The following is a 13837-nucleotide window of genomic DNA, read 5'->3' as shown; positions in this document are numbered from 1 at the left end:
TTTTTTTGTCTCAAACTTGTCCACAACAGGAAAACTTTAATTTTCTCAAGAAGGTTCAAAACTGAACATTATTAGATCAGGTGTATTATGCCATCGAGTAATTTTTTTTCAAATAGATAATTTTTGCAAATGACACTGTATGACACCCAGCTGACTGTATTGAAGTTACCTACTTGGGTCAGTCTGTGCTCTTCACACCCGATCCAATGAATTGTTACACTGTATTGGCCGACATAGCACTTTATGCTTGATGTCCTTTTTTTACTTGAACTATTTTTTTTTTAATTGAATAAATCAGTAAAATGTATTTCTCCACACTTTTCATTGCCATTTCCCCCATAGAATTGTTTTTTTTATAACATGTGAATAAATATAAAATATATTAATCTAATGTGGCTACCTAAGCATTTTGAAATATTTTGCAATATAGCTGTACCTGTATGTTTTTCTGTATCGCCAACATAAAAAATAAAATTAACAAATTATAATAAAACAAAGCTAAAATGTATGAATCTTATAATGAACTGTATGATGTTAAGTTTATTTGGTTTGGGAGCTCCATTAAGAGTTTGTCTTTACTAACCTTGTTCTGCGCAAAGTCATATTGTGATTCACCATGCGTACTGTGATTTGTTCAGTCATAAAAACTGGGCCATGGTGTGCATAGCACTACTCCTGTTTTTTTTTTTTTTTTTTTTTTTTTTTTATGTCTCCATTCATTTTTACTGTGCTCCACCAGCATTCGGAGTCTCGATCCTGGCAGAGCACAGATCTGTTATGCATAGCACTGTGTCAGTGTGGGAAAACCTCAATGAAACGGCCTGAGTGTCCATGGACAACTCTGTCTTCAGTACAGTTCAGTGGCACTGGTAAAAAGCACATCCTCAGTGTTACTGAGCCTTTTGGGCTGCATTCACACCTGAATGGCGTAATGCGTTGCATTTTTTTTTGCTACGGTTGTCATATGACAGCAAAGGGCTGCCTATCCACTTGGATGAAGTAGCTAATGTACCTTGTTTGGCACGGAGCTAAGTGTGTTTTGCATTGCGCAACAAATGTGCAACAAAACGTGTGACTGCTACCTGCATTTGGAATGCCAGTAAGAAATTAAGAATTAATGCTACTGTAATGGATGTGATCATGAGTGTTATAAGTGAAATGCCTATTTCTGGCACTCTAATAGATATAAGTGCTTATCTTTCATTATCAATTATCAACCTTAATCATACTCATTTAATCATAATTAAGATGTCTGCCAGCTTCTCCCTTCATGTGAAACTGCAAAGAGTTAAAAGAAAGAGAGCAACGTCAAAGAGAAGAATTGTGCCTCTTCTCGGCCACCGTGACAGTACAACCAAGAGGAAGGGGGCTGGGAACAAGACTCTATTTTAGCTACCGTAGTTTGCTGTTACCTTTTTAAGACATGACCCAGCTAAAAAGCTTATCCTTCGTCACAATAATGAATATGTATAATTTGTGGTTTGTACACGCTGTCTTTTATCAAATTTTTGATTTGATAGTAAGATATCCGGCTATAGTATATCAGCCGGAGTTCAGAAAAGAAAGTATCTGAATACTGAACTACGTGTGTGTCAGTGTTTGACTTCAAGTGTGCACACTTTATATTAAGGATTAATTTGGAGAAAAACAGCCCATGGCTTTTTATAGAAGGATTGAGCAGATCCAGAAATCATATAGTTGTGCATGGCGGGATTTAAAAAGTCTGTGTGAAATAAAAGCAGGTGACGCCTACTGTCCAGTAATGGGAGAATGCTTTAATGAGAATATACGGTATGACCTTGATACTTGGAATTCGGGGGTCGAATTCGTGGTCCAGTTGAAAACATGGGCTCAAGATCGCTTGGCAGATCAAGCGACCGGTATACAGGATGACACAAGATAAGGGGGAAACAGTTGAGAAATTTCATACCAGAATTACACAAGTGTTCAATGACCTGGGGTTCAGCAAGCAGATCTAAGCACACGTGCAGATGCTGACTGCTGCCTTTGTCTCAGGTCTTAGGGAACCAATCCAAAAGGGTCTGCTTCTAGCATGACCAGAGTACAAGACAATGGAAAGTGATAAGTTGTTGTTGGTGGCAAAGGGTTTAGAATCAGCACAGGGTAGTAAAAGAATTACTCCTCTCATGATGGCCAATGGTACACCATATTTGGACCGCCCACCAAGACCAATGCCACGCCTCTGTTACACCTGGACTGTCATGCCCCAAGGTGCATAGAACTCTCCTACCCAGTTTGCCAAAGCAATGGGACTCATCCTGGAAACGTGGATGAAACTCCACCCGGACATTGTCCTCCTCCAGTATGTTGATGACCTCCTGCTGTGTGCGAATACCTTTGGTGATGCCTCCATATTTTCAGAGAGCCTCCTCCACTACCTGACTGAACAAGGTTGTAAGGCTTCAAAGCAAAAAGTCCAGTGGTGTAGAGAGAAAGTGATTTTCCTAGGTCATTGCATCTCCCAAGGCACCCGACACCTTACTGAAGAAAGGGTTGCTACAATCAAGGCCACCCCCCTGCCTCAAGGACAGAAGCCGCTCCATGCTTTCCTAGGACTAATCTCCTACTGCTGTGCTTGGATCCCAGAAGCCTCCCTTTTGATGCAACCGCTCTACGAAGCTTTGAAATCTGACCCCTTCCTGCTTTCACCAGAAGATGTGAACAACTTTGAAATTCTGAAGAAAATCCTTTCAACGGCCCCCGCTTTGGGCCTACTTGACTATGGAAAGACTTTCAAACTGTTTGTCTCAGAGAGACAAGGACATGCCACAGGAGTTCTAACCCAAAACCATGGCAGTAGACTCAGACCCATTGGGTACTACTCTGGCCAATTGGACTCAGTGGCGAGGGGAGGACCCTCCTGCCTCAGAGCTGTTTTTGCGGCCCAAATTCTCCTAGACAAGACTGCAGACCTCATTCTGGGTCATCCCTTAACCCTCCTCGGCCCCCCATGACATCACTGCCATACTGAACCAGACCCAGCCCAGGCACCTGTCTTCACAGAGGCACCTCAGACTTCAGTGTGCCTTGCTTCTCCCCGACAACATTACCATCCTTTGATGTAATACTCTCAACCCATCCACTCTGCTTCCCATTCTTGAGGGGGGAACCTTTTTGGAAGATGATCCTCACCAAACTGCTCATGACTGCTTTGAAGTGATGAAGATGGAGACATCACACCTACCGACAGTCAGTGAAACGGCCCTTGAGAACCCTGACCTGACAATTTTTGTGGATGGTTCCAGATATGCAGATGAGGCTGGACGGTACCACACAGGATATGCAGTCACTACTGAAGACACAGTTCTCCAGGCCTCAGCATTATTCAGGGCTCACCAATCTCTGGGATCAGTATTTCACCTGGATAAAGGGGGGATGGCAAGGATTGTTGACCCAGATAGGAATAGCTATCCTGGTAATGGCGGCTATAATCTGCTGTATTCTCCCCTGCATCAGGAAACGTGTGGAAAAGGCAGTTAGTCAAGCTACAGCTACCCCTACATTGGTGAACCAAGAAACCCCAGACAATGACGACGATGTTTATGTTAGACTTGATGATGCCAGTTATGTGTTACGCTCCGTTACAGTCACCCTCCCCCGAGATGCAACACTGTAGGGCCATAGGGATAGACAGCACCTGGCTACAATTCACCAGCTGTATCGGGGGGGGGGGGGGGGGGTGAGCTAGTCACAGCCCTTTCCCTATGTACAGCTTAAAAGAGTTGCAGAGGGGAATGATAAGCCGGTGGTTTTAGGTGGTCTTTTAGTGAGAGGGACAGTTTAGTGAAATAAGCATTTCAAGGGGGGAACTGTAATGGATGTGATCATGAGTGTTATAAGTGAAATGCCTATTTCTGGTACTCTTATAGATATAAGTGCTTATCTTTCATTATCAGTTATCAACCTTAATCATACTCATTTAATCATAATTAAGATGTCTGCCAGCTTCTCCCTTCATGTGAAACTGCAAGAGTTAAAAGAAAGAGAGCAACGTCAAAGAGAAGAATTGCACCTGTTCTCGGCCACCGTGACAGTACAACCAAGAGGAAGGGGGCTGGGAACAAGACTCTATTTTAGCTACCGTAATTTGCTGTTACCTTTTTAAGACATGACCCAGCTAAAAAGCTTATCCTTCGTCACAATAATGAATATGTATAATTTGTGGTTTGTACACGCTGTCTGTTATCTAATTTTTGATTTGATAGTAAGATATCCGGCTATAGTATATCAGCTGGCGTTCAGGAAATAAAAAGAGGAAGTATCTGAATACTGAACTACGTGTGTGTCAGTGTTTGACTTCAAGTGTGCACACTTTATATTAAGGATTCATTTGGCCAGGGGGACAGAAACGAGATACTGGGCTTTTCTAGTCCGGGTCCAAAACACCACCAGAAGCATGACGCATATTTTTTTTCACACGTTTCCAGAAACTTGAGCAGAAATGCAAATTTCTCCCGCATTCCTGGAACACTTAAATGTGTATGCAGTGGCCCTTCAGTGTGTTTTTATGCACAATGCATGGGACAGAAGGGGAAATACAAGAAACGGTCGCCATGGACGTTAGAATGAGAGCAATAATTCTAGCCCTAGACCTCCCCTGTAACTCAAAACTGGTAACCTTGTAGTCAGCAGTTTCTCTGACTTTTAAACACTGGAATCTTGCTGTTGGGTTTTGTTTTTTCCACTTGGTGAAAGAATTATAATAGTGGAGTAAAATACCACTACATACAGGACAGGATAAATAAAGCTTGTTACGCATTTTTGTGAAATGAGAATTAGAATACATGAGGCAGGCATGCGCCATCAAGGAAATAACATATTCAAAATTAAAAAAGGTTTGTGAATTGTGCTTATTGAATACCACTTTACTTTATTTCTCTGAATAATGTATATTTCATGTTTGTATTTTCAACAATTCTATTTGTCTTTATATACAGCTTTATTTAAATAAACCTAGTGCTTGAAATGGATGAAGAAATTAGGGAACCATTGAGAAGTAGAGCAGGACATTTTGTGCACCATAAACATCCATATTACTAAGTTTTTAAGAGGATTTGAGTACATGTTTTGTATCAGAGTACATGATTATTTTACCAAGGTGATTATTTCAAACACCTTTCCCATTGGGTTCATGACTTGTGTTAATAAAAAAATGTATAAAGAAAAGGAAAACTATAAAAAGGTTGAACAGGATCACTTTTTTTTAAATCATGGGTTCCCCATGATTAAGGCAAGTTAATGACGAAACATGTTGGGGCGTGGCTACTAGGTAACTGAACGTGAGAGGAAACATCGAACGGCTCACGTCTATCTTCACCAAGGTGCTGGCGAGGCCAAGGAGTGGTGAGAGATTTAAAGAGTGTGTCTCGCATACCCTGGGTCTGCTAAAAATCACCAATGCTTTGGCAATCAGCTGTGTTAAAGTGTGCTGTGGCTTGACTTATTTGGTGTGGTTACAAGTTTTTAAATGTGAGTGTAACTTAAGAGGATATTCTTGTGTGATTAAAAGTTTTTTTACAGTATCACGCTATGGGAGCATTTCCTTTTTTCTATTTCATGAGAGCACTGTCTATAAAAATGTCAATTGGGTCACCTTTTCTCCCGCTGAAGTGAAGAAGTGAAGGATTGTATGCCTGTCATCCACATCTCTGCAAAAAGGGTTTGGAAAGCGCTTTTCTACCAAACACGTTGAGTGTGATTTAGTCGGTGAGTTAATTCACATAAGGGGGAGAGGAATCACATTTCACAGCGGTGTGGTGAAGGAAAGGCGGGTTGAGAGAGTAAAAAACACTGATCAATATTGCTTGTTAAAGTGAAATATGTTTTGGAGACTCACGGACTTTTGCAACATTGTATGAACACTGCATATGCTCTGCAATACTACCTGAGGAGTGTTTAAATGTGAAGTGTGAACTAACACTTATTGACTGGGTTATTTTTTATTTTTATGTTTATTTACTATTAATAATTTTTTTTATTTTATTTATGTATGCAATCTTTTTGAGCAATATTTGATGCACTTTGTAGTATAATATTTAGTGGTGTAATAGTCACTTGGTTTAGTGCCACGTGTTTCAATTAATTATAATAGGAACAAATACACAGAAATTACACATTATTTTAAGTGGCTGCTGAGTGGGGAAGGGTTCTTTTGCTGGAAGCGCAGTGGTGCACAGGTGACAGGGCATTAGTGAGTGTATTATTTATTTACATCAGACATGTACATTGAGGGGGTTCATAGGTTGTGTAATTCGGTAGGGACCGCACTCGTGTTTGGCCATTTTTTCAGATTACACAACCTCAGGCTTCTTTCTTTATACTGGGCTTTGAGAAAATGTGCTACTAACGGTGGAGCTTAAGACATATATAGATGTGAATATTTTAAGAAGATCTATAAAACTCCAGAGAAGGGTGATCAGAAAATATACTTTATGCAAGCAAACATGGCCCGACTTGTGATGCCTATGCTCTTGATGAGCCTACTAAGCTGCTTGAAAACTCAAAAATTTGAATTACCATTGCCTGTCTTCAAAGAGGTCTACAGCACGTTTAAAAATATGGTAAGTTCCATTATGGTTTCTTGCAGCTTTTTACACCACTTCAGGCTTCTTCCTTTGTGCAAGTGATCATCTTACTGCTTCGGACTCCTTTCTTTGAGTAGATGGTCGTTATGCCATTACTGTCTCCTTATGTTGAATGAGTCACCATCATGCTGCTTCGTCTCATTTCATTGAGCAGATGACCTTTACACTTCTACAGGTTATTAGTCATCATTGTCATCAGTCATGTACATCAGACGAGTTCATAGGTTGTCTACATTGGTGGAGACCACATTCGCGTTCATAGGTTTCTTGCAGCTTTTTCACCACTTTGGGCTTCTTCCTCTATGCACGTGATCATCTCGCCACTTTGGATTCCTTCCTTTGAGCACATGGCTGTTATGCCACTACTGTCCCCTTTTGTTGAGTGAGTAGTCTTTATGCTGCTTCATCTCATTTTATTGAGCAGATAGCCATCATTCTTTTACAATTTTTCGTTAAATAAGTGGTCATTCGACTTTTATTGGTTGTATAAATTGTTCTTATACATCAGTTCTGTACGTTGGTTGCATTCATCGGTACTGTACATCCACCTTGTACATCAGACATGTACATTGAGGGGGTTCATAGATTGTGTAATTCAGTAGGGACCGCACTCGTGTTCAGCCATTTTTTCAGATTACTCAACCTCAGGCTTCTTTCTTTATACTGGGCTTTGAGAAAATGTGCTACTAACGGTGGAGCTTAGGACACATATATATAGATGTAAATATTTGAAGAAGATCTATAGAACTCCAGAGAGGGGTGACCAGAAAATATACTTTATGCAAGCAAACATGGCCCGACTTGTGATGCTTATGCTCTTGATGAACCTACTAAGCTGCTTGAAAACCGAAAAATGTGAATTACCATTGCCTGTCTTTAAGGAGGTCCACATCACGTTTGAAAATATGGTAAGATCCATTACGGTTTCTTGCAGCTTTTTACACCACTTCAGGCTTCTTCCTTTGTGCAAGTGATCATCTTACTGCCTCGGACTCCTTTCTTTGAGTACATGGCCGTTATGCCATTACTGTCTCCTTTTGTTGAATGAGTCCCCATCATGCTGCTTCATCTCATTTCATTGAGCAGATGACCTTCACACTCCTCCAGTTTATTAGTCGTCATTGTCATCAGTCATGTACATCAGACAAGTTCATAGGCTGTCTATGTCGGTGGAGACCACATTCGTGTTCATAGATTTCTTGCAACTTTTTTCACCACATGATCATATTGCCGCTTTGGACTCCTTTCTTTGAGTAGATGGTCGTTATGCTATTACTGTCTCCTTTTGTTGAATGAGTGACCGTCATGCTGCTTCGTCTCATTTCATTGAGCAGATGACCTTCACACTTCTAGAGGTTATTAGTCATCATTGTCACCAGTCATGTACATCAGACGAGTTCATAGGTTGTCTACGTTGGTGGAGACCACATTCGCGTTCATAGGTTTCTTGCAGCTTTTTCACCACTTTGGGCTTCTTCCTCTATGCACGTGATCATCTCGCCACTTTGGATTCCTTCCTTTGAGCACATGGCCGTTATGCCACTACTGTCCCCTTTTGTTGAGTGAGTAGCCTTTACGCTGCTTCATCTCATTTCATTGAGCAGATAGCCATCATTCTTTTCCAATTTTTCGTTAAATAAGTGGTCATTCGACTTTTATTGGTTGTATAAATTGCTCTTATACATCAGTTGTGTACGTTATTTGCATTCATCGGTACTGTACATTTATCTTGTACATCAATCGTGTACATTGGGCGAGTTTGCAGGTTGCATACATTGGTTGGGGGCCATAGTTTCATTCATCCGTTTCATGCAGCTTTTTATACTCTTCAGGCTTCTGTCTTTGTGCAAGTGATCGTCACACCGCTCCGGACTCTTTTCTTTGAGCACATGGCTGTTATGACACTTCTGTTTCTTTTTTTCAAGCAAGGAGCTATCGTGCTGCTTTGTCTTTTTTCATTAAGCAGATTGCTATCATGCTTGCCCAGTCTTTCATTGAGCAAGTGGTCATTATGCCTCTTTGGTTGTGTACGTCAGGCTTGTAAGTCGTTCATATACATCGGTACCGTACATTGGTCTTCTTTGTCGCTTACGTATGTAGGTTGCTACCGTGGTCGAGTTTGTCGATTTTTTGCAGCTTTTACACCACTTCAGGCTTTTTACTTCGTCCAAGTTATCATCATACCACTTTGAACTCCTGTCTTTGAGCACATGCCCGTTATGTCACTTCTGTCTTCTTTTGTTGAGTTAGCGGCCGTCACGCAGCTTCCTCTCAGTCTTCCTCTGTTTTTTACTGAACAAGTGGTCATTACACTTTTTTAGTTGTGTACGTTGGCCTAGTACATCGGTCCTGTACATCCACCTTGTACATCAGACATGTACATTGAGGGGGTTCATAGATTGTGTAATTCGGTAGGGACTGCACTCGTGTTCAGCCGTTTTTTCAGATTACTCAACCTCAGGCTTCTTTCTTTATACTGGGCTTTGAGAAAATGTGCTACTAACGGTGGAGCTTAGGATACATATATATAGATGTAAATATTTGAAGAAGATCTATAGAACTCCAGAGAAGGGTGACCAGAAAATATACTTTATGCAAGCAAACATGGCCCGACTTGTGATGCTTATGCTCTTGATGAACCTACTAAGCTGCTTGAAAACCAAAAAATGTGAATTACCATTGCCTGTCTTTAAGGAGGTCCACATCACGTTTGAAAATATGGTAAGTTCTATTATGGTTTCTTGCAGCTTTTTACACCACTTCAGGCTTCTTCCTTTGTGCAAGTGATCATCTTACTGCCTCGGACTCCTTTCTTTGAGTACATGGCCGTTATGCCATTACTGTCTCCTTTTGTTGAATGAGTCACCATCATGCTGCTTCATCTCATTTCATTGAGCAGATGACCTTCACACTCCTCCAGTTTGTTAGTCGTCATTGTCATCAGTCATGTACATCAGACAAGTTCATAGGCTGTCTATTTCGGTGGAGACCACATTCGTGTTCATAGATTTCTTGCAACTTTTTTCACCACATGATCATCTTGCCGCTTTGGATTCCTTTCTTTGAGCACATGGCTGTTATGCCACTACTTTCCTCTTTTGTTAAGTGAGTGGCCTTCACGCTGCTTCATCTTATTTCATTGCCGTCGCACTTCTACAGTTTTTCATTGAATAAGTCTTCATTACATTTCTTTAGTTGTGTACCTTGGTCTTGCACATCGGTCATGTACGTGGGTCACTTTCATCGGTACTGTACACCGATCTTGTAAGTCAGTCATGTACATGAGGTGAGTTTGTAGGTTGCATACGTCGGTCGGGCCATGGTCATGTTCTCCGTTTTCTTGCTGCTTTTTACACTCTTCAGGCTTCTTTCTTTGTGCAAGTGATCATCACACCGCTTCAGTCTCTTCTTCAAGCACATGGCTGTTATGCCACTTCTTGCTTTTTGTCTCAAGCACAGGGCTATCACACTGCTTCATCTCATTTCAGTAAGCAGATTGCCATCAGATTTCCACAGTCTTTAATTTAGTACTCTTCGGTTGTGTATGTCAGGCTTGTAAGTTGCTCATGTACATCAGTACTGTACAGTGGACTTCTACGTCTGCTGCGTATGTCGGTTGCTACAGTGGTTGAGTTCATCTATTTTTTGCGGCTTTTTACACCACTCCCTCATTCTTTTTATCGTGCAAGTAATTGTTACACAGCTTCGGATTCTTGTCTTTGAGCACATGGTTGTAATGGCAATTCTGTCTCCTAATGTCAAGCAAGCACCCATCATGCTGGTTCATCTTATATTTTATTGAGCAGATGGCCGTCATTCTTCCCCTGTTTTTCACTGAACAAGTGGTCATTATGCTTCTTCGGTTGTGTACGTCAGCCTAGTACATCATTCATGTAAATCGGGGGGGGGGGGGGTGTAGGTTGCGTATGTTGGTAGGAACCATGGTTGCGTTCGGCAGTTTCTTTCAGCTTACAGCACTTCATGCTTCTTTCTTCATACTGGGCTGTGTGAAATTGGTCTACTAATGGTGGAGCTGAAGACACATATATATAGATGTAAATATTTGATGAAGATCTATAGAACACCAAAGAAGGGTCACCAGAGAATTTACTTTATCCAAATAAAGTGGTTTCTTTCAGATTTTTACACCATCTCAGGCTTCTTTCTTTGTGCAAGTGATTATCACATCGCTTCAAACTCTTTTCTTCGAACACATGGCCCTTATGCCACTATTTTCTCCTTTTACAGAGCGAGCAGTCATCTTTCCTCCTTGTCTCACTTCTTTCAGCAGATGGCAATACTGCTTCCCCAGTCTGTCTTAGAGCAAGTGGTCATTTTGCCTTTTCGGTTTTGTATGTCGGTCATATATGTCAGTCACATTCATTGGCCTTTTATGTTCGTTGCGTATGTCAGTTTCTTGCAGCTTTTTACAGCACTTCAGGTTTCTTCCTTTTTTCAAGTGATCATCTCGCCTCTTCAAACTACTTTCTGTGAGCACGCAGCCGTTATGCCACTACTTTCCACTTTTGTCGAGTGAGTGGATGTCACGCTGCGTTGTCTCATTTCATTGAGCAGATCGTCATCATTCTTCTCCAGTTTTCATTGAATAAATGGTAATTGCGCTTTTTTGGCTGCATATGTTGGTCATGTAGATCGGTCCTATACGTTGGGCGCTTTCATTTGTACTGTACAACGATCTTGTATGTCAGTCTTGTACATTGAGCGAGTTTGCAGGTTGCATACTTAGGTCAGGGACATGGTCGCGTTTATCGTTTTTTTGCAGCTTTTTACACTCTTTGGGCTTCTTTGTGCAAGTGATCATTACACTGCTTCAGACTCTTTTCTTTGAGCACATGGCTGTTATGGCACTTCTGTCTCTTTTTGATAAGCAAGGGGCTAACGTGCTGCTTCATCTCTTTTCATCAAGCAGATCGCTATCATGCTTCCCCACTCTTCCATTAAGCAAGTGGTCATTTTGCCTCTTTGGTTGTGTACGTCAGGCTTGTAAGTCTGTCATGTACATACATCGGTACCATACATTGGTCTGCTACGTCAGTTGCGCTTCTCTTTTACTACTGTGCTCGAGTTTGACTTTTTTTGCAGCTTTTTACACCACTTCTGACTTCTTTTTTAGTGCAAGGGATCATCACACTGCTTTGGACTCTTTTCTTCAAGAACATGGGTGTTTTGCCCCTTCTGTCTCCTTTTTCTGAGCAAGAGGCCGTTACGCTACTTCTTATTATTTCATTGAACAGATGGCTGTCACTCTTCTCCTTTTTTTGTTGAATAAGTGGTCATTAGGTTTTTTCGGTTGTGTACGTTGGTTGCTTTCATCGGTCCTTGTGGTGGGGTTCGTAGAATGAGTATGCCGGTTGGGTTTGCGGTTGCGTTTAGCAGTTTTAGCAGTTTAGCAGTTTCTTTCAGCTTGCACCACTTCAGGCTTCTTTCTCCAAATTGGGCTGTGGTAAATTGGACTACTAATGATGGAACTTAAGACACATATGTGTATATTTGCTAAAGTTCTATAGAACTCTTGAGAAGGGTGACCACTGACCAGAGAATATACTGTATGCATGCAAACATGGCCCGACTTGTGATGCTTACACTCTTGATGAGCCTACCAAGCTGTTTGAAAACCAAAAAATGCGAATTATCATTGCCTGTCTTTAAGGAGGTCCGCAACAGGTTTGAACATATGGTAGGTTCCATTGTGGTTTCTTCCAGCTTTTTACTCCACTTCGGGCTTCTTTCTATGTGCAAGTAATCATCACACTGCTTCGGACACTTTTCTTCGAGCACACGGCTCTGGTGCCAGTACTGTCTCCTTTTGCTGAGTGAGTGGTCATCTTGCTGCTTTGTCTCACTTCATTTAGCAGATGGCTATCCTGAGTTCTCAGTCTTTCATTGAGCAAGTGGTCATTATGTCTCTTTGGTTGTGTACATCGGTCTCGTGCATAGGCCTTTTACGTTTGTCGAGTATGTTAGTTTCTTACAGCTTTTTACACCACTTTACGCTTCTTCCTTTGTGCAAATGATTATCTCGATGCTTAGGACTCTTTTCTTTGAAAACTTACAGTCTACTTTTGAGTCAGTAACCGTTACACTGCTCCGTCTCATTTCATCGATCAGATGGCCTTCATTGTTCTCCAGTTTTTCATTGAGAAAAGTGGTTATTACGCTTTTTCAGTTGTGTACATTGGTCGCTTTCATTGGTCCTGTACATTGATCTTATATGTCAGCCGTGTACATCGGGTGAGTTTTTAGGTTGCATACGTTGGTCGGGGCCATGGTCCTGTTCATTGTTTTCTTCAGGCTTCTTTCTTTGTGCAAGTAATCATCACTCCACTTCAGACTCTTTTCTTTGAGGATATGGCCCTTTTGCCGCTGTCTTCTTTTGTCGAGCGAGTGGCCATCACGCCGCTTTGTATCACTTAATTCAGCAGATGGCCACCCTGCCTTCCCAGTCTTTCATTGAGCAAGTGGTCATTATGCCTCTTTGGTTGTGTACATTGGTTGCGTATGTTGGTTGCTACCATGGTCGAGTAAATTTTTTTCAGATTTTTACACCACTTCCAGCACTTTTTTGAGCAAGTTATCATCACACTGCTTTGGACTCCTGTCCAATGTAGTTACAAGTTTTATTTTTATATCAAATTCTGACCACTAAATCATCCAGTGAGAAGCAGTCAGAGATCTCCAAGACTCTCAGTACGGGTAGTATGTTGTGTTCTGTAATCTCCTTCAAGCACTTGGTGTGTCTTCTTCAAGCACAGTATTATTTGCTGCAGTAACGAGTCGCTTCATCCACAGCTAAAATATGTTCTCTCTTCCACAGAGTTTACTTCAGCTGCCCCGTGTTCACAGCCTTCAGAGCTCCACAAGTGTGAAGCTTCAGTCTGCGGGCTGTGTCTTTTATGTAGGGGGTGGGAAAACCTTTACATTGGAGAGTTCTAGTGTGAGGCAAACCACACAGTTGTTATATGTGGAGCATGCTCAGTTCATTTCACATTTGTACAGGCATGAGAGCAGACAGGTACACTAAGCTCTGTATGTCTGAGTGTAAGAAATCACTCTTATTATGATGCACTGGCACCAATTTAAAATTATTTGTGTTTGGTAACAATTGCTTGTTGGTAGTGTCACACTAAACTCTAATGGTGGTCAACCTGTCTCTCCATCCAGGTTTGGTGGAAAATGTAATGATGGAGAAATAGACTTAACAAAAAATAAAG

This window comes from Lithobates pipiens, unplaced genomic scaffold (assembly GCF_037356315.1).
Source record: "Lithobates pipiens isolate NorthernLeopardFrog02 unplaced genomic scaffold, aLitPip1_a1.2 Scaffold_16, whole genome shotgun sequence".
Lineage (NCBI taxonomy): Eukaryota > Metazoa > Chordata > Amphibia > Anura > Ranidae > Lithobates > Lithobates pipiens.
The sequence above is the reverse complement of the archived record's forward strand: the minus strand, read 5'-3'. Positions refer to the sequence as shown.